Here is a 21,943-nt window from a genome sequence, read left to right as displayed (position 1 = left end):
ACAAGGGTATCATGAGGATTAACTCAGATAGTTCAAATGAAGCCCATTGCTTGGCACATCAGAAGCACTTAATAAATGTGAGTGGCTTTATTATTACAAGAATGAACGTGATCACCCATGGTCAAAACCATGAAGAGCGTGTGATTCGTCATTCAGTGTGGCAGTGGCCTTCTGTAGCACAGGATTTGGCTGCAGCTCTGGAGGGAAACTTTCCTCGTGTCCAGATCCCCATTGTGCTCTCAGAACAACTTCTCCAGCTTTGCTGCAGCTTCTCAGGCAGTGCATGTGTCTCCCCTGCAGGGACTTTTGTCTTTCTGAAGTGTCCCTTACTCAGGACTTGCTTATCACAAGGGCTAATCACAGAGCCTGAATCTTACATAATTGGGGATACTGTAAAAGAAAAAGAATAAAAAACTATACAGTCTGAGGTGTGAAAGAAAAATCACAGCACATTACAAGCATAAGAAAGCTGACAAATACCCCCAAGCCAAACACCATGAAATCCAAAAAGTAACAAAGTTATTAATTAACAGCCTAACACATCTCCATTATATATTTTCCCCCCACACCTTGGCTGCCCACTCCTCCAGGCTTCATAAGGCAGTAACTTTGTACTATTGTCTATAGATAAAGAAGAGAAAGAAAAGTTGGTCTTTCCGCTCACATAGTTGGTCAAAACCTGTCCTTTTGTTACTGTTGGTTTAGAAAGGTCTCTGTCACATTCACTGCTTGTCACTGGAAATGTGCACATGCTTAGAACTGTTGTCAGAGTTGGAAAGACTTCTCTCAAGTTCCTTCTATGTAAGCCCTCTTATTGTACCTGCTTGCTGTGAATAGTAAAACTATAGTAAAGGGGGGCTCGAAACCAAGGAGTTCTGAAAAATGTCACTTGTGTTCTATTTCCTTTGATAAAGAAAAAACTGTATAGTGCCTTTACAGCTGTCTATGTTTTATATTATATGCACACCTAACAGAGGAAACGCTGTCACTTTTGACTGGGGGTGATGGGAACCAAACTCTCGACTCGTGGCTTTACTGGTCTGATGATTGGAAGATTTCTCTAGACTAGCTTCTTGTTCCCAGCACTTTAAACCTGATTTCTCCTATGTGGAGGCCACATACTTCCATAGCCAGGTGCTGGAAGATGCAGTAAAATCTAGATAAGACCCCAGGCCCTGTACCTTCATAGTCAATACTCAGGGGTGAGGATGGCTGGAAGCCATTCCTTCAATGGTACGGTCCATTTCCATCTTTTCACTGTTAGATGGAAATGCCTGTGAACTTCATACTTATATCCCTCTAAACCCAAACTACGTGTATCCCAACTCAGCTTCCCCTGAGCTGAATTCCAAAGCATACCCATGGCCATTCCAATGCTACCTGATCAAGAAGGGAAGCTTACCAGAGGGGAGGTCAGCACAGACAGAGACAGCAGCCGTAACTGACGGCAATTTCAATAGTTCCCTTACGCAAGTTATGATGATGTGCACAGATTACCAAGAGTCATCCCAAAGACCTGGAAGACATCGCAAAACGTGACTAGCCTGACTTGATATAAGCGTCATTAGCTTCGTGGTGTATCCACCTTGGTACCTCCCACCCCACCCCACCCCATCACTCCTGGTTGTGCAGGATGAACTACAGGAAAAATGAGATAAAGAAGACAAACATCCCAAATCGTTGCTCTGCCATGGGTGGCTTCTGGCCCCAGAGACAGAGAGCACATATGTGTAGCATATGTCAGCCTGTTTTAAATTTTTTTTTTCAGTTGGATGTCATTCGTTTTTTTCAATTTTTTTATTTCTGGTCTGTTGGTAGAAATGGCACTTTTCATGAGAATTGACAACTTTGTTTCTGTTTTGTTGGTTTTTTTTTTAATTTTCTGAGACCCGCTGAACAAAGCACAGAGAGGAAACTTGCCTGCTCTTCCTGATTTTAGAATATAAGCTGTTGGGGAGAAACCAGGAGTGAGGAAATGGATGTTCCCACCTTCCTCCAGGAAGTGTGGCTTCTGACATGGTTTTAAAATCATCTGTCTTTCACCCATTGCTGCTTCTAGAAGAAAATACAGACCAGTGGCTAGAGCAACACCCAAGCATCAGGAATTTGGAGAAAGTCCTTTTTTTATTTATACAGAGTGGTTCTAACCCAGTGCTCTGACACTGGCCATCTGTGGTTCACAGAGCCAGGCCTGCATTGACCCGCAAATACTGCGTTTCCCACAAACACTGACACCTCCCCCCCCCCACCGCCAAAAAAAAAACCCAAAACCAGACAATAGGTAAGTCAACAAATAAGATGACTTTGTCATCCCAGGATGGGGTTTGTAGTCACAGAGAATGGTTTGTGGGTTTTCATCTTAGTCAAAATTTTGCTTCTGAAACTGAGAGGTTCTAGAAATACGAGTGATTTTGAAACTGCAGCTTTATCAAATGTCTGCATGATTACAGTGATGTCAGCGGTAAATTCTCTTAACGAGGAACAATTCTTCTATAAGGGGATTGGGTTTTCGGTGATTCATTCGTATCTTCCGAAACAACTCAAACAACCAGTCTGGGACCGCCGGATGATGCCATGATTCCCAAAAAACATTCCCACATGTGCAGAGCCAGGCTTTGATGCTCAATTTGCTATTTTTGCTGTTTCTCTTTCATCATTTCGTTACGGCAATGTATGTTTTCAAAGGGCTGTGCTTTTTGTATTATTTAGTGCCTCCATATGGTGTGAGGCCTTAGCCTTTCCTCTGATGATCTACAACATATGTTATGGCTTGCACCAAGAACAATTAGCAAATTTATTCTTTTCCTTTGTACCGTTTGTCGAGCTTGTGCATTTGTTTGCTTTAACCTTCCTGCCACTTGTGATGGTTGTCAGTGCCTGTCGGTAAAGGATGACGTGTTTGCATTTCTGCCAAAGGGCTTGAATGTTACACACCCTGTCTTTGCAATGGTATTTTCGTACACTGACAAGGAATCATGTCTTTGCAATAGGACCAGAAGCAATACTCTCATTCTTTAATTTTCTAATTCTTCTTTGATGCTGATAGTATTTGCAAACAACAAAGGAACTCAGTTTTTACTTTGTTTGGAAAATATTTTTGAGTCTGACATGGGGTGTGGTTTCATCCTCCTTGAAAGAATTTTCCTTGATTCCAGTGAGAACATAACACTTTCAAGGTTTAAAATTAGCTGTCAGTTACCACATCAAGCATCTCTCACTTCGGGACAGTCTCTCCCAACATACGCTAATCTACTTTCAAAGCATTGTGGAAATCAACTTGGAAATTTCACATTTGACAAACATCATACTACGTTTGAATAGTGAAGGCTTCTAAATTTCTACTCAGGTGGGGCTTGGAAATAGTAATCCCAGTGGAAGGAGAATAGCCAGTTTTTAAGCCTTAATTGCACATTTGTTTGGGGTGGGTCTTCTGGGGTGGGGCTGATGGAGAGCAGAGGGGATCTAATTTCTCTGCCATTGCCTTGAAATAATGATTATTTAACAAAATGGCGAGTCTTTGCCTAATATCTTCAAAATGCTGTATTCTTCACAAAGTGTTGTCTTTTCAAAATCCCATCACTCAAGAGACAATGTTTTGCACTTCCTAGCTTCAAGAAAAGCACATATGCATATCTTTATATAGTTTACAAAGTACTGTCAAACGCGTTCACTTGTTTTTGATCCTCACCACCACTGGGGAGGGTTATAAGTAAAGGCACCGTATCAAGGCTCAGAGAAGTTGGAGACTGGCCTCCGGTGGGGCAGGATCTCAGCTACAGACATTCGTTCTGGGTCATGACCAGCTATGCAAGTGCTGTGATCTGAAGTAGGTTCTTTCTACAGAGTCATTTGGAAGAAGATGGGGAGCAGTAGCCTCAACGTTCAAACATTCTAAATTTATTTCTAGCTTTTACAGTGAATCCTGGCACAACTTATCCTACCCAGTCTCCTCACTAGATGAAGCTTCACTCATTTGGGTGTTTGTTCGTTCATCTAATAAATACTTAAAGGACACCTGCTATGTGCCAGATACTGTGCTGAGTTCTGGAGACAAGACCGTGAACAAAACCAAACATGATTCCATATTCTTAGAGAGATTGTATTCCAGTGGTGGAGTTCTGACAATCATCCATTCACTCAACAGCGCTAATAGGATAACTATGCAAACTCATGGGAAGATAAAATTGGAAGGCAATGCTCTGAGGACAAGGTACCCCATGGCCTAAGAGGGTTTAATGGGGGAACTTGCTTGTTCTGAGACATCACAGGAGGCTTCCTGAGAAGGCAATAGATGAGCAGGGATCTTAAAGTTAAGTGAATATTAAGTAGGCAAAGGGGGTGGGCAGAAATATGTACCAATCCCAAGTTGCTACAGCGGAAAGGAGGACAGTTAGACTGAATTTGTCAGGCTGAGCATCACACATCCTTCTGGAGTAAGTGCAGTGCGCTTTCTGTCATTTACGATGACGGTGACCACACCGCTTGCCCACTGGTGGCTCTTCACTGAGCAATGTCCCAGCCCAGCACTGGGCCTTCTGAAAACCAGCTGGCCTATTTTGGAAGCCTCACCAACCAGCCTCAGCTGGAGATTTTCTTCATTCTCAAGGGTATGAGTTCATCTGCAGACCAGATGGGTTCCTAATAAATGGTGATTTTTGCAATCTGATTATTTTCATGTCATGCTAACTCCCTTTGGAAAACAGAAACAGGGCATGGCATCTCTTTATCCTCTTTCTAAGTGAGAGGAGAAGGGCCTCGTGATGGTTGCACACCCTGCATTTTGAGAGAAAACATGCAATGTAGAACTAGGGGGTGTTTCTGCCATTAAGGGTCCACTAACAATAACATTTTAATTGTGGACCATCGATTCCTTTTTCTCATGGGGTTCATGAATTAGAGTAACTTGGGCTTATGCAGTAGATACCTTGGAAATCTCAGTGACTTAACACAACAGAAATTTAGTTCTCACTCACAGCAAATCCAACATGTTCTGGTTGGTAGATGGCCTTCCCTGGGATTATTCAGGGTCACCTTGTGACTCTTCCCTCCTCTAGGGTCTCAGTGGCCTATTTATTTGGTAAAGAACGACATGGAAAGGTCAAACCTAGAAGCAAAGCTTTTCCCTTATAGTTGCATCCCATTGGCCAGAAGGCAGTCACGTGTCCACCCCCAACTACCAGGGATGCTGGGAGGAGCAGTGGGGTGGGCAGCTGGCCTGCCCATCGCAGAGGGTTGAGGGCTTGTACCCCGAGTTAGTGACTTAGGTATAGAATCCCAGTTCCCAGACTAAATCTTCTCACCCAGAAAACAAAAATGGCTGACTGTTGTCTTTGGGATTAAATGAGGCATTATAGGTAAAATACTGAGAGCGAGCCTGATAAAAAATAGGAGCTCAATAGACGGTTAGCCATTATTATTAATTTATTCATTTGCTACAAAATAAAAGCAAATTTACAGGTACTTGAGCCTTTTGTATCATCTCATCTGAGAAATGAATGGGGATCTAAAACACTGTCCTTTAATTTCTAAAAGAAGAAAAAAATATTCAATTTCCAAAATTTGTACAGGATTATTATTCACGGGACTCCTTTAGGTTTCCAGGGGAAATTTAGAGAAGTCTTTTGACAGACAGTTGTGTCAGGAAATAAACAAGCTGTGACCCAAGATTCTAAGTAGTGTCTTAGGTAGCAGTGGCCTCTGGGGACCCACCGCTCAATGAAAGTCCCAAGGTCGGTGGTTCCTGGAAATCTGAAGGGTCCTCTGTTCTCTCCTCCCAGCGGGGCCGGGATCCGAGCATGGGGGCTGCCGCTCCCACGCCAGGGTGGCTTTGTCTGGGCTTCCCCAGGTGAGCATTTGGTTTGATTGCCCTGTTCTGGGGCAGCCACTGTGGCTTTTGCACAGCGCCTGCTGGTCTGGGCCAAATAACCTGCAGTTTGCTCTCTCTCTTGGCCAAGTCTAGAGCGCAGGGCACCCCCGGCCCCAGCAATCTCCCAGCAAGAGGAAGTCCTTGTTGCTATTCAGCCCTGGGGGGGGGGGGTGCAAATTGCAGCTGACACGTGGTTGGAGGGCTCTGATTCAGGCAGGGCAGCAGATAGGCAGGAAGTGCCAGCTCTCCTTGTGTACTCAGAGGCAGGAAAGGGGCACCCGGTGAGGTGGGGGTGACCTCCCCTCACCAATGAGCTTGCATTTAGTTTTCTCCCAGGCCCATGAAGTTTCAGGTAAACCTTTGGGGGAAAAAATTGGCTCGGCTCTTGTGACACAACCTGGCCTTCCCCTCAAAGGTCTCTGCAGGATACTGAAATCTCAGCTTAAAGAAAAAAAAATCACAGCTTTTGAAGAATGAGGATGGACGTTATCTGATTACCATTGAGGGAGGGGTTCGCTGAGAAGAGGAGACTGTGAGAATTCCGGCCTATGCTGTCTAGTAAAAGTCCCATGTTTAAGCCACCTTATAGGACAAAATACTTGGAGTCCTGGAAAATCTTTCTCACTTAGTCAAGAGTAATCCCTTCTCTTCTGTCCAGGCCACATCTCAGCCACCCAAGGAAACAACTTGCCTAGACTGGCTATAACTATCAAAGTAAAATAAGTTGACGGTGTTTGTTTAGTTCTGTTCCAAGTGCTTTACATATTCGTGAATTTTCCCCATGACCCAGCAAGGTCGCTGCTAGGATTATGACGCATTTTTAGGTAAGAAAATGGAGGTTAGGTCACTCAGCCCAGGGTCATGCAGGTGGCAGGTGGTAAGAAGCAATCAGAGGCCAGATGTTGAATGATTGTGGAGGACGCCTCTTCATGTCTGCAATGTTAACTGTCTGACCCCAGGGGGGTCCCCCCTGGTGCCGCCCTTAGCTCCATTTGAGAGATGAGTTTCAGGTCAAGGATATTTGATCATCCTTGGGACGCGGCCATTGGGTGGCCTGACTGTCTCTTATTCTAAAACTACCTCTCTGCACTTGCTTTGTCGTGTTTGGGGACTGAGGGATAAAAACAGAGCGCTTTCCTGCCCCCTGAAATCTAGTGAAATACACAGCAGTGTCTGCCTTTGAGCACAGATTCTAATACTTTAGTCTAAGTTAAAGGTTCTTGATGATAATAGCTGACATTTGTTGAAGGCTCCATGTATATGCCTTTCAAACATATGTATTTAATCCTTAAGGAAACCAGGTGAGGGAGGTGCTGTTAGTGTCCAACTTCATACACGAGGAAACTGAGTCACAGGGAGCTTCAAGTCACTCACCCAAGATCAAACAGCTGGCAAGCTGTGGAGTCGGGATTCAAACCCACTCCGTTTGACTTCAGAGTTCAGAGTTTGAAGCCTGAGGCACTGTGGCCTTCAGGGGGGGGGGGGTCCAGGATGAGAAAGTGCTGATTGGAAAGCTGTTCTCATGGAATCCTTCCATTATCTCCTTCTTGCTTCTGTTTTCAGTTCCATGGTCACCACATCTACAGCCATGTTAACCGTAAATGCAAATGTCCCTGCCTAATCTCATTGTTTTAGTCAATCATCAAACATGTCTTGATGGGGCAGGGTAGCATGGTACTTCTGGAATTATCTAGCTCCGGGGCTGCATCTCCATTCCCGCCCATAATCACTGTGTGATCACTATCTTGTTACGGAGCTTCAGTTTCCTCCACTGAAAAATGGGGATAAATAAGACCTCAAAATTGTGAGATCATGAGTGAAATATTGACCTAACTCTCTTAGCATCATTCCAGTGGACAGGAAGCATTCAGTAAAAGGTAGCCATCACTGTTGTTAACATTACTGTTTCACTTTTCAATCAACAAACACTAAGTTCCAAGCCAGTCAGTGTGCTAATACAGAGAGAGAAACCAAAGAACAGGATAAGATACCTGCTACAACCTTCCAAGCAACTGGGTAAATCAGGGAAGTAGTAAAAAGAGACCTAGGAATGCAAGGTGGTAGCTGAAGGGGGCAAAGTGAGAAGTTCAGACAACAAACACTGTTGGGTTTCAGAGGAGATGGGACCAAGGCTCAGAGCCAGATTCAGGGAGGAGGACGAAAAACAGACAGGATTTATCTAGGCTATTGGAGAAGGGAAGGTTCCCAAATAGAAAAATCAGTGCAAACGCAGGAAAAGATGTGGGAGGAAGGAACATGGGATGTATTCATAGTTACCATATATGATCTGCTTTCTAAGTGGCTTACAGCACAGAGGGAGGGAGAGAGGGTTGGGGGCCAAAGAGATACAAGGACAAAAATAGGACTGAGTGGAATGGGGAACTGAAGTCCAAAAAAAAAAAAAGCTAGTGATTTGCTCAACCCTATGAAATCATATGGCAGCCAGAAATAACACCAAGGATTCCCAGTTCCCAGCGAGATTCTGAAGATAAGATAAGGTGCTTCCTGAGCAAAGAAGGGTTTGTACCCCCTCCTTTTCCTTTAGCCTCTGCTTATGGTAAAGTGCAAACCAAAGAGAAGTGGTAAGATTTTGCAAACATAGGCAGGATAGCCTCTCAAAGGAACCTTCTTATTTGTTTCATCTTCCAGCTTCAAGACAGACTTGCCTTCCCACGCACATGTGAGTTGTCCGCTGGACAAAGTGTTGATCTTGTTATTAACCTTGTTACTAACCAACTGTTGGGGTTACCCTCTGGTTCAGGGCCCGCTGACCCTTTCCACGCCTAAGCCAGCTGTTGAATGAGAATGTTCTGGACAAGCAGACAGTTCTCAGGAACTGAGGAAATGCCCAGTGTGGGGGCTGGAGGGAGGATCAGAACTGAATGTGAAACTCACTGTGAATCTCAGTTTTCAAAAATGCTCAAAATCTCCTGCTTTCTGCCCCTCCCGGGCCCTTGCTGAGGGCCAAGACTCAGATGCCGTCCATCTGTTTTGTTTTCTCCTCCAACTTTGTCCTGTTCTCCAAATTGTTACCACTGCTTAGGAATGCATGACAATTTATTTGACTCTTAAAACTCACCGCTAAATCAATTCACAATTTTCAGTGCCACTGGAAAAATACACAGCCAGCCAGCCACGATTTTCTTTTTTTCTTCAGCTAGTAATTTTATTTTTTCCAGTTTTATTGAGATGTAATTAGCATATAGCACTGTATAAGGTTTAAGCTGTGCAGCATAATGATTTGACTTACATATATTGGTAGGTTTAGTTTAACATTCATCACTTTAAATAGATACCAAAAAGAAAAAAGAAAAAGACTTTTTTTTTTCCCTTGTGGGGAGAACTCTTGGGGTTTACACTTTCAGCAGCTTTCATAGACCATACAGCAGTGTTAACTCTGGTCATCACACTGTAGATTAAATGACATCCCTGGTGCTTATCTGTCTTATAACTAGGAGCTTGTAGGTTTTGACCACTTGTCTCTAGTTCCTCCCAGCCCCCACCCCTGCCTCTGGTAACCACAAATATGATCTCTTTGTCTATGAGTTTATGGCAGGAAGGGTTGTTCTTTTGTTTTTTAGAATCCACATATAAGAGAGGTCTACACGATATGTCTTTCTCTGTCAGACTTATCTCACTTAGCATGGTACCCTCAAGGTCCATCCATGTTGTTACAAGTGGCAAGATTTCCTTCTTTTTTATGGCTGAGTAATACTCCATTATGTGTGTATACCACAACTTCTTTCTCTCTGTATCCATCAGTATGGATACTTGGGTTATTCCCATGTCTTGGCTATTGTAAACAAGGCTGAGTGAACATGGGAGCCATTTGTAATTTTAGATTAGCATCAAAGCATACCTGAGATGAGCAAGGGCTTTGGTGTCAGACTGACACCAGCCCCAATTACCTGTCTCCACCAAATAAAGGTCCCTCATCTACCTGTTGCATGAACTTGGCAGTCTCCTTAGTTGTTCTTTTTTTTAATATATTTTTTATTGGCTATACTGGGGATTGAGCCTAGGACCTCGTGCATGCTAAGCACGTGCTCTACCACTGAGCTATACCCTCCCCCCTCCTTAGTTGTCATGAGCCTTGGTTACCTCTTCTGTAGAATGGGGGTGAAAATCAATTTCTTATAGGATCGTTGTGAGGATGAGACATCCTACCTAAAGCACTCAGTATATCATAAACACATACAAGATGCTCAGTAAAGAGTAGTCATTCATTATTCAACTTTCATTCATCATTTAAGCACTCCTAGTAATCTAGCTTTGCTGAGAAGGCCCTTTGCAGCAGCTTTAGAGATGAATGTGAAAGAGCTTAAAATAAAAACCACCTTGATATTTTTCAAACGCATTACCAATTTCAAACCAAGAGCAGGGGAACCTGGAAAATATGGAAAAATTTTTTGGACATACCGTGTTATGTATAAGAACAATGCCCTTCTCCCCTTCCCGCATTGACGATTAATCAATACACCCTTCCCCTCCAATTGTGCTTTTCTAGAAGGCTGGGTAGCTCCACATATGGAACACAATTTCTTGGTAGGGCCTTTAATACACTAGAAATTCTAAAACAAAGTGAACTCCAGCAGGGCACTGGGTCAGTGCTGGCAAGTCAGCCTGCTGTCAGGCACCACCTCTGGTACCACACTGTGTTTTTAATTAAGGAAGGGACCACAGCCCCAGACTTCAAGGGTTAGCTCCTAGCCCCATGTGAAAGCCAGTGGGCTCACAGCAGCACTCATCTGCAGAGTGGCCGGGCCTTGAGCCAGAGAGAACCTTCTCCACCCTTGCGGTATTTCAGCCTCACCAGCCACCAAATTCTTTTTCGTGCCTTTACCCTCCAAGAGCTTGGGTTAGGTGCACGATGGATCACACATTAAATGGCATTTAGGGCAGAATTATTCCAATCAGTTAGGATGACTGCCTTACACAACTGAATATGATGTATGCTCTGTTAAGATCCTATGACATTTGAAAAATAGGAGCCAGTTCAAGAAAGGAAATTGTGTCTATGGCTCAAAGAGTCAAAGTCAAGGTCCTTTATTAGAAGAAAATTCAAACTGCTTTTAAAGACAATTTGCTGATTAGTTGTAGCCTACCTGCGATCTAAAGTATCAGAAATGAAAAGGGTAACCAAAGAGTCAGGATTGTGTGGAGCCCCTGCATTCCACATGGGCATTCTGGGCAGGTTTGGTGGCATTTTGGACCCCCATCTGCGGGTCCGGGATATATTCCAGTTGTCACCTTGCAGGAACTCAGCTGGCGACCCCAGCAATCACACAGGCTGCCAGCAGGAGGTGATGGGGAAATCCTGTCTTGGGACTGTGACCCTCAGTGTCTGGGCGGGCTCTGATGGTTCAGGGGCCTTGCTTCTAACTAGAAGACCCTTTCCCATTACTTGAACAGCCATAGCCACTGAGCACCCTAAGAAATTGATCAGGAAGAAGTCTCTACTGTTATTTATTTCTGTATAAATACAACCCAAGCCAGAGCAGTAAAGACTTCGTGGAGAAGTGAAAACCACACACATTTTAGTCTATTTTTTCCCTGATGTCCTATCACACACAATGCTAGAGCATTCATGTTTTGCTCCTGATTTATTTTTCATAAAGAAGGAACGAGGACAGTGAGGACGGGCGGCTGCCCTGTGGTGATTCTTCGCAAAGTGAACTTCTTGTCTGATCACTGTAGGCTGAGTCCCGAGATTTTACAAAGGGTAAAAATAGTTGCTACTGGCAGCGTAATGACAATACGTAGTTCTTTCATTTCCTGGGGGAAACCTGCCATAGCTCACTTAAGAATAAAAAGGGAAGCTTTGCACATAGTGCAGGAGAATGTTCGCAAGATGGTGGTACGTGGGAACAAAAATAGGGTATACGCGCCTTCGTACACGGAAATTCCCACTTCACAAAGAGAAAAACATTGATACGAAAGAGTCAGGTGAAAAACACCGTTATCACCAAAGTGGGATGTGAGTACTTCCCATATGTCAGGTACGAGTCTGTGTGTTCTCAGACAGAATTTAATCATCATAGAACTTATTCCTCATCGCAGCACTGCTAGGCAGTAGCTGTTGCCGCCATCTCCACCTTCCATATGAAGACACCAAAGCTTTAAAGATTGCATAATTTGCAAGGGTCCCTCAATAAAAAGTGACAGAATCAGATTGGAACTTTGGCAGAAGCTTCTGGAATTCATGCTCATTAGCCACCGTGCTGTAATGTAACATTTATTTCTAGGTGGGGGGATTACAGGTACATTTTCGCTTCCTTTCACTTCTCTGAGTTTTCCTTTTTTTTTTTTTTTTTTTTTTCACAGAGAACACATATTACCTGAAAAATCAGAAAACAAAAAGCATAATAAAGGAGATAGGTAACTATGTATGTTGTGGGGGAAAAAATTTAAAAAAACATTTGCTTCATCTAGGAGATGTTAAATTAAGCCAGATTTAATTGGTTCTAAAACAAGCCACTTCTAATTTAAGATAAAAGTGTTCAAGAACATCTAACTTCCAAAACTTGGAAAAGCAAAGAGAACAGATAGTCTCACCTGTCACTTCTCTGTAAAATGTTAAATCATAACACTAGAGCATCCTTAACTTTTTCCTATTGGTTAGGATGACCTCCCCGCCCCCAAACTTAGTGGCTCAATCCCTTTATTTGTATTCATTTTCTCCTTCCTCTCTCACCTCTGTCAGAAGGCATTCGCCTCTATGAACCCTCCTCTGCTTCATTCATCATCAGTGTCCCCTCCATGGTTTTGTTTCAGTCCGCACTCAAGCTGAGATCCCCCGTCTAACCTAAGAAGTACATGCTCTCAAGCTAGCTACGATTCCAAGATGGCACACCAAATCTCTCTTCCTCCTCTACTAACCATCAGATGGGACACGATACTCCTAGAGTCCCCTGCATCCTCACCACCCACTTCTTAAGCCCTTTTAATCTTGGCCTCTGCCCTGACTGTCCTGTTTCTCTCAAACTTCACCATTGTCCATTCACCGGCCCCATCCAGTGCCAATTCCATCCACCTCAGTGTTTCTGTGGCTTTGATCTTCGTTGACTGGAGGCACCCGGCAGCCTTGCCTTCTCTCCCCCTGAACTCTCCTCTTTCCCTTCCTTCTCTCCTTCCATTGCCGAGTTCTCTTGTTCCTATTCCATTACATGAATAAACCAAAGGTCAATCCTCAGTCTTGATTTATTCCCTCCCTTTGAATCTCAGTATTTTTTAAGTACCACATGTTCGTGGCATAGCTTATTCTCAGCTCTCAAGCATCTATGTGGGCAGTTTCTGTGCTATTGGGCAAGAGAGATGGAAACTAAACAAATAAGCAGGATAAGGGCATCGGGAAGGACTTCCTGACATGACATCTGAACTGACACCCAAACGACGAAAAAGAACCAGGCAAGCAAAGTTCTAGAGGAAGGACAGAGGGAAGAGCAAGTGCAAAGATCCTGAGGCAGAAACAAATTTGACCTGTTCTAGGAAGAAAGAGAAGACAGGCTAGCTAGAGCATGGCAAACAAAGGGGAGAATAGAAGAAAGTTTAGATGGAAAAGTAGACTCCTCCATGAAATATTAATTCCTACATCCCTGGGCAGATCTATTATTATTATTATCATTCTGCTTCAGATGGCATTGTTCACCGAATATCTTACATCCCCTAGTGGAGGCATCTCAAGTGGGAAGATCAGATCTTACTTGTTTTTCTGTCTTCTCCAGTGCTTAGATCAACACGGTAATAATTCGTTGAATTTCAGTGAAAGAGATAAGACAGAAATAAAGTCTGTTCAGATTCAGACTTTCCCCAAGTTAAAACCAGTCTTTGAGTCACTAATCAAGATGATGCCAGAAATAACATCACACTGAAACATCAGTAAAATTCAGCCAGAACAACTAAGTGTCCCTTTCTTTTTTGCCTCCGCCTGGCTGGGAATTCAGCATCCCCCAAAGTCGCACATCTGGGGCCAGATTTTAGGGCGTGCGCCTGTTTTTCATCTCCACAGGACCAGCTATGGGTGGAGGAGAATTCCTCACACAGGATAAGGTCATGCTGCATTAACCCAGAAGACTCTTTCTTGGAGAAATGGCCTACGTGTTGCAAAGTCAGTAACACTGCAAATTGAACAAATATTTTCTGAGATACTGCTATCTGTCACAAGAAATATTGACTCTTGATGACATGGAGAATGACTGGCATCTCATTTCATGCATTCCAAAGAGAAAACTACACAGATGTGAATGTCTGTTCCCCACACCCATCACTTCTGAAACGAGACTTGGAGAAATCTCAGTAGTTTAGGGTGCAGCTTGGAGTTGGAAAACCCATTGTAAAAGGAACATACATTTCTTCTCTACTCTCAGTGCTCTGCTGCAATCCTGCTTCACTCCCGACACTGGGAAACTGGGTTTTCCACACATCAAGTGACTCTGTGACACCAGCTGGATGTCCCACAATTTAACTCAATTCTGTCACTGTCTACCTGGAGACAGCATCAGATCCCACAGGTTAAGAGTTTAGTCCCACAAGACTTTGCCCCACCCATTTCAGTTGCTGACCTACTGCAGATCAGAGGTTCCCACCACCCCATCCTCAAGTTCTATTAATTTGCTAGAGTGGCTCACAGAACTCAGGAAAACAGTTTACTTGCTAGATAACTGATTTATTGTAAAAGGATGTAACTCAGGAACAGCCAGATGAAAGAAATACAGAGGGCAAGGTGTGTGGGAAGGCATGGAAAGTTTCCATGCCCTCTCCAAGCGCCACCCTCCTGGCACCTCCTCATGTCTACCAACCTGGAAGCTCTCCAAATCCCCTGCGATGGCCTTTTTATGGAGGCTTCAGTAAATAGGCACGGTTGGTAAAATCTTTGGCCATTGGCAATCGATTCAACCTCCAGCCCCTCTCCCCTTCCTGGAGGGTGGAGGTTGGGACTTTCAGTTGGTTCCCCTGTCAAACAGCACCCACCCTTAGGGGCTTTCCAAAAGTCACTCTGTTAACATAAACTCAGATGTGGCTGACAGGGGCTTGTTATGAATAACAAAAGTCTCCTTTATCACTCTCATCACTGAGGGCTTTAGAAGTTCTGTGCCAGGAACAGGGATGAAGACCAAATATATGTATTTTTATAAATCACTGTATCACACCTAGGTTCAGTTATCGCCTTGGTAGCGCTTATTAACTGTCACCCACTCTGGGACTCATTGTCCTTATGTACAAAAATAAGGATTTATAAAATCTACCCAATAGAGTTTATGTGAAGAGCACACATTTGTGAAATTGCTTTATAAATCATAAAAGGTCTTATAAAATTTGAGTGTGTTTGAAGCTTTTGAAAAATCTTGGCAATATCAGTTCTGGTCTACATTACATGGGGCTGCAAGAACAACCGATTCCCAGAGTTCCTCTCGATGAAATCTGGCCCTAGACACGGGCTCCTAAGACCCGTCCTGTATCTCCCAAATCAGGCAGATGAGCACACAAAGAAGTCATGTATTAATTCCCATCTGAACTAAATTGCTGTGTAGGTAAGCAAAGCTGTATCTTATGAATTGTTTTAGAAAAATCCAAAAGCTCCTCTCACAAACTCCCCCAGACCGGGGTCAACAGCTTCCTTACCCTGGGGATTATCATGCACCAGAATTCTTACCAAGCATCCACCTTCTACCAAGCAGCAGTTTTTACCAAGAATCAACCATCAATGACACCTTGTAAATGCATAGATTACCTTAGGGTTCACTCTTAGTGTATACATGCTATGGGTTTAGACAAAAGTACAAAGACATGTATCCATTATTATAATCTCGTTAGAGTATTCTCAATGCCCCAAATGCTCTGCCTGTTCATCCCCACCCCGACCCCAGCACCAAATCTCTTTATTGTCCCATAGTTTGGCTTTCTGGTAGTTTTCATATAACCATTATAGCATGTCCATGTTTATTTTATTAATTGAAATATAGTTGGTTTAAAATGTTTCAGGTGTACTGCAAAGTGATTCAGTTATACATGTATATATATATATATATTCTTTTTCAGATTCTTTTCCATTATAGATTATTGAGTATAGTTCCCTGTACTATGCAGTAGGTCCTTGTTGTTCATCTATTTTATATAAAGTAGTGTGTATCTGTTAATCCCAAATTCCTAATTTATCCCACCCCCATTTCTCCTTTGGTAACCATAAGTTTGTTTTCTATGTCTATGAGTCTATTTTTGTTCTGTAAATAAGTTTATTTGTGTCGTTTTTTTAGATTCCACATGGAAGTAATATCCTATGATATTTATCCTTCTCTGTCTGACTTACTTCACTTAGTATGATAATCTCTAAGTCCATCCATGTTGTTGCAAATGGCATTACTTCGTTCTTTTGTATGGCTGAATAGTATTCCATTGTGTGTGTGTGTTTGTGTATACCACAACTTCTTTATCCACTCATCTGTCAGTGGGCACTTGGGTTGTCTCCATGTCTTGGCTGTTGTAAATAGTGCTTCTATGAACACAGGGGTGCATGTATCTTTTTGAATTAGAGTTTTTGTCTTTTCCAGATATAAGCCAGGAGTGGGATTGCTGGATCACATGGTAACTCTATTTTTAGTTTTTTAAGGAACTTCCATACTGTTCTGCACAATGGCTGCACCAATTTACATTCCCACCAGTAGTGTAGAAGGCTCCCTTTTCTCCACACCCTCTCTGTCTCCATGCTGAATTTTTAACTGATCACTTTGTAGCTCAGCCAGCAGAAGGGTAGTAAGAGAAAAGAAGTGCAAATTGGAGGATGCAAAAGAAAAGAGGGAAAAAAAGACTTCTATTCTCATGGTAAAGTTCCACTAAAAAGTGAGTCAGCGGCCACTGGGGTCCGTGGAGGGACCCAAGGGAGGTGAAATGTGTTCCATGAATAAAAGACACATTTGTGTGACTTGGGGAAATGAAGTAAATAGGAGAGGGACTATTACGCAGGAGCACCTCAAATCTTTGTGATGAGAAGAAAAATTCTTCCCTCTCCTGAGCCGTCTCCAGCATTAGCAGAACTTCTGACAGGAGGAAGGAGGCAGAGCAGGGGGTTCTGGGTAACCAGCACATCTCTGCTCCTGGTTCCAGCCTCAGACCCTTAAGCCTTCAGATCTGTTCTCTGAGTTCAGAGAAGGATGTGCCTGGCAAGTCCAGCTGAGCTGGTTCTTCTAGCTCTGGTTTCACTGAGTATCCCAGCCTCCTCCAGTCTCCTTGTGGCCAGTCGTGCAGGGGCAGGGCAGGGCTACACCGAACAGGGTTAAAAGCAGATCAGATCCCTTCCTTTGCCCTTTTGGATCCCAACTCATCGTTAGGGGTCCCAAATATTCCACACTTGGGCAATCCTACATTTTACCTTTCTAAACCACTTTGCATTATCACTCTGAGGAAGGGGACGGCAAACCCAAATTGGGGGGGGGGGTGTAAATAACGCTTGGGATCCGTTCATGGCTTTGGTTTTGGCCAGAGGAAGGTGAGACTGATGCATCTGACCTGGCCTGGTCTGGCTTCTTCCTCACAGCCTGAAGTAGTAAGCAAGAAAATGAAGGATGTAATTGCTGGTGAGGACTGGATGAGGAGAAAGGAACAACAGCCCGAGGCAGAGTCTCCCTCACTGTTTCAAAGTGGTTGTGGCAGGATGTCTAGGGCTGACCCTGGATGTGGAATTGAGCGAGCTTTATTGAACTGTTGTCACACTGAGTGTGTAAAGTCTCCCTGCACCGTTCACATCACATGCTGTTTCAGAGGCAGAACCGGTCTGAATTTGAACCTCCCCAGAGCCCTGCCTGGCAGATCTGCAGACAGCGGGGCCCATGAGGCATCTCAAATTTTATAAGTACATATTTAAGCATTTATGAGACTTAAACTGTGTTCCATTAAAATGAAAGAAAAAAAGAGGGGGGGGATGAGAGAGGCAAAGAAAAAAAAAAAATCCTGAGACTTCCAGCAAGGGTAATCAGCCCCAAATGTTGCATAAAGGGTTTGATAGTGTTCTGGTTTTAGGCTCGTTTCCCTGGTCTTTTGGAGGAGGGGAAGAAAGGAATTTATGAAAAATTCACTGTTGCTTAAAAAAAAAAATTGTGTGATTAAACCAAGCAGCCTGACCATTTAGAAGACTAACCACACAGACCTCATCTCAAGGTGACAGATTAAAATTTTACAGGACAGAAGATATTTAAGATGTCGACCTGGCAGTTTTCATCAGACCCACCTGAGACATGCCTTTCTATTTTCCTCTTGTCTGTTTCCTCTGCATCTTGCCTGTGGGGCCTGGTTTGGTGCTGCCCAGCCTCCCACCAGCCCAGGTCTATCTCCCCTTACTCCCACCGTGCCGGTGCTGGTAGAGGGGCAGAAAGGGGGTGCTGTAACAGCAGAGATGCCCCCCCAGAACCGTGCTAATCCCTGCCCACATGATGTAGCGTAAATGTGGCTCCACCTAATAACGCCGACACCACAGGACCGTCGCTGTCTGCCTGGGTCTCGCAAAGACTCAGATACTCCATGTTCCTGATTGGAGGGAAAAGGGTCGCTTCCTATGTGTGGCTTTGGGAGGGAACAGCATCAGGAGGTGTTTATCAAGCCTTCCCATTTCACAGAAGCTTCCAGAACACTCAGTCAGCAGCAGAGATAGCACTGGTCTCCAAAAATGTAAGTTCCAACTACGAACTTATAAACAGGGGATTTTTCTGTCCAGTGCCAGGGAAGACACCTGGAACGCTAAGCACACCGGTGTTACGCTCCTGCAAATGGGTGTGTGGTCCCCGGCTCATAAAACATCTCCAAGAAATGAACAGACTGCCCAGATGGTTTCATACTCACCTGCCAGAAGGCCATTTCTGGTTCCTCCAAGAGTTTAATTCTGTTAATTCTGCCTCCACGTGGGAGAAACATTGAGAGTTCTTCCTGACGTCCCAGCTATGCCTGACCTTATCCCTTTCATGGCCACATGGAGTCTACCTGCCTTCCCACCTTCCTTAGCAGGGCCCCTGCCCCAGCCATCTCTGAGTCAGCAATTTGACCCACAAATGCCGACTTACTACCATTTCAGGGATTTTGAAAGGCATAATAGCTCTTTGACTTCGGTATTATCTAAAAAGAATAAAAATTTTATTTTAATTTAATTTAATTTCTATGATCCCATGTAAAATACTACTTTTGGATTTAGGTTCATTTTTCATCAAATTATCTGTTTTGGTCACGAGTTGGCACTGGCTTTTGTGTCCTCGTCCTGGACATACTGCCACGTGAAACAAAGCCCAGTTCCTCACAAATGCCATAGAAGTGTGCAAAATGAAACGCATAACCCATAGTTTTCGAATGACTGAACAGTGTTTTATAATTCATGAAATCCACCCCTCCCCCAGTCCCCTGTAAGATCAGAGATTTTATGACAGAAACCACAACACATCTGTTTCTCTCAAAGCAAATAAAAGCAGAAGACACAGCTCTGTTTTTAACCCATTCTTTTTCTCTAGGAAGAGGGCTTTCTGTTTTTGCAGAAAATTCAGAGAACTTTGGAAAATTCATTCACACCTTTTCTAGGCATCTCGGTCAGAAAAATTCAAGCCCTACATCTTAGCCAATTCAGGTTGTTGTAACAAAATATCGGAGCCTTGATAACAATAGAAATGTATTTCTCACAGTTCTGAAAGTCTGGAAAGTCCAGGATCAAGGTGGCAGCAGACTCAGGGTCTTGTGAGACCCCCTTCCTGGTCCATAGATGGTCATCTTCTCACTGTGACTTCACAAGGCAGAAGGGAGCTCTCTGGGGGTCTCTTTTATGAGGGCACTAATCCCATTTGTGAATGTCCCACCCTCGTGACCTAATCACCTCCCAAAGGCCCACCTCCAAATACCATCCCACTGGGGATTAGATTTCAGCACAGGAAAGGGGGAGGGGACCACAAACCCTCAGTCTGTTGTTCTGTAATGTTCCAGTTGTAGAAATCCAAGCGTGCCCTCAGCCATCCGCACTCCTTCCCTGGTGAAGCCTTGGTCACCTGCAGGTGGCCCCATGACCCCTTTCAGATGCTTGCAAGCTGGATGTGCCTTTCAGACTTGAAGGCATCCTTGGTTCACAGAGTTCAGCCTCAGCAAGTCCGCTCCTCTGTGAAGGGCAGCGGGGGGCCCAGGGAGACAGCGCTGGGGAAGCCAAGAGAGCACCGGGCTGACAGGGAGAGCTCGTTAGTGCCTTTAATGAGCCTTCCCCAGTTTCATCTGTGGCTGAATCAGAAACGTTCTGAATCACTTTGTCACAGAGCAGTTTTCAGAGTGGGTACCAACCCTCAGACAGGCTAGGGCTTCTCCATCCCAGAGAGACTGCGGTGAAAACTTACCACCACCCAGAATGGAGGTCGCTGTGCCAGCCTGGGGATCCTGGGCACCTGCCTTTGGCTCTGCAGGCTCCCCTGGCAGCCCCTGCAGAGCTCACCTGAACAAGGGGCTAAGAGTGGAGCAGGGCACGCTGACCCGATTCCCCACATCCTCCAAATCCTAACTGCAATTCTGCCAGCCTGAGCCTCTAGGTAGCAGAAAATCTCCCCCAGGGAACCTGTCAGGTCCCACCTGAGATTCTCTCCTCACCTTTTAATTAGTTTAGTTTCGCTTTGTTTTTCTGACCCTTGATATGTTTTGAGTGCTCTGTGTTTTGAGAAAGCAAGGCTATACTCTTTCTTTTCCATCTGTACTTTGCACTGCATTCACCTGGAGTCTTTCAACACGTGGTCCTTGGACAATAGAATTTCAAGTTCATTGTGTCTTTCTCCATCTTCCTCATGGGTTCATTAGAATCCTCCATCCTACTTTTTTACTTTGTTATCAGTGGCACTGTTGAGGACTAATCCCATCCTGGCCACTGACTGGCTATGTAATCATTGCCACGCTAACCACTCTGGCCCACAGTTTACTGGGGGTTGGACAGGTCAGCCATACGGACATTGCTGGGCTGCAACCGTCTGTGAGTCAGTGGATAAGGCAGCAGGGCCAAGTGGCTTGGAGAGGCAACATGAATAAGCGCCATCTTGAAGCTGTCTTCCCAGGGTGTCGACCAGACCCTTCTCCTCCCAGCATTCTTTGCCCGTCACTACCCGCCTCACCCTGCACCCCCGACCCCTACAGAATCCACCAGGGAAGAGAGTCAGTAGGGTATGAGGAAGCAGTAATGGAGCCCTTTCTGCTCCAGACTCATAGCATCGAGACTGAGAAAGAGAAGTGTTCCCAGGATCACAGATTCTGGGCATGATGGAGAAATCTAATTTTAACATGAGAACATAGTATATTTTTTAATGGAACAAGAAATGATGATATATGTGGCATCATGTTCAATGTAAAGACTCTTGTCTCCTTCATATGAAATCAACAAGACATTGAAGGACGTCCTTTCCTGGAAGTGGGCCAGTGGGAGTCATCCCACATTCTTGGCCCTTCCAACTACAGTGGTTCCCAGATTCATAAAGGGGCACTGGGGAAGGCTAGCAGGGCCAGACTTGGCCACAGGACTTGAAGAAACCCGCTGCCCACAGGAGGAGTCCACCCATGACCGTGGCCTCAGATGACACCGCTCTGAGTGAAAGTGTCAGGCCCCCAGGGAAGGAAGGAGCTGTTCATAGTTCTTCAGGTTCATCAAACAAAACACGGGCGCTCGTGGTACTTCTCTCTTTCTAACTCACAGGGCCATGTGGCTTATGGTTCAGGACTTCAGCAAGTATCAAGTTGTTCCCCTGTATTTATTCCAATCAAAGAGCTGCCCCGTTTGCTTTGCCAACACATTGGGAATTCAGACCTTAGTAAGCCTCCTAAGCGTGGATCCTTCTGAAGTTTACCAAGCCCTCCAGACGTCTATCAGGACATTGAACCTTCTTTTCCCAGCCCAGGTGACGAGATGGGAAAATCTTTTTGCTGCCAGGATGGACAATCTGCTCTAACGCAGGCTCTCGATTGACCCCTCTGGTGGCCACCCTGTTGACAAGATGTATAGCAGCACATTTAGAGGCTGTCGGGCAAGACACTCCCTGAACAGCCCTGGGGATTATTATTATTGTTGCCTCTGTGAAGCCATTGGAAGGTTTT

At 44.4% G+C, this 21,943-nt stretch overlaps 1 protein-coding gene and 1 long non-coding RNA gene across 2 annotated transcripts in view; both read left to right on the top strand.

Moving 5' to 3' along the window:
• FRMD4A (FERM domain containing 4A) overlaps positions 1-21,943 on the top strand; it is a 276,313-nt gene that overhangs the window by 5,508 nt on the left and 248,862 nt on the right.
• On the top strand, positions 7,365-21,013 carry LOC116661502. Its single transcript, XR_004317385.1, has 3 exons — positions 7,365-7,944; positions 17,100-17,101; positions 21,003-21,013. It is a non-coding gene; the product is annotated as an uncharacterized LOC116661502 (long non-coding RNA).

This window comes from Camelus ferus, chromosome 35 (assembly GCF_009834535.1).
Source record: "Camelus ferus isolate YT-003-E chromosome 35, BCGSAC_Cfer_1.0, whole genome shotgun sequence".
In the NCBI taxonomy this organism is placed as follows: domain Eukaryota; kingdom Metazoa; phylum Chordata; class Mammalia; order Artiodactyla; family Camelidae; genus Camelus; species Camelus ferus.
Note: the sequence above shows the minus strand (reverse complement) of the source record. Positions and strands in the feature narration are given on the sequence as shown.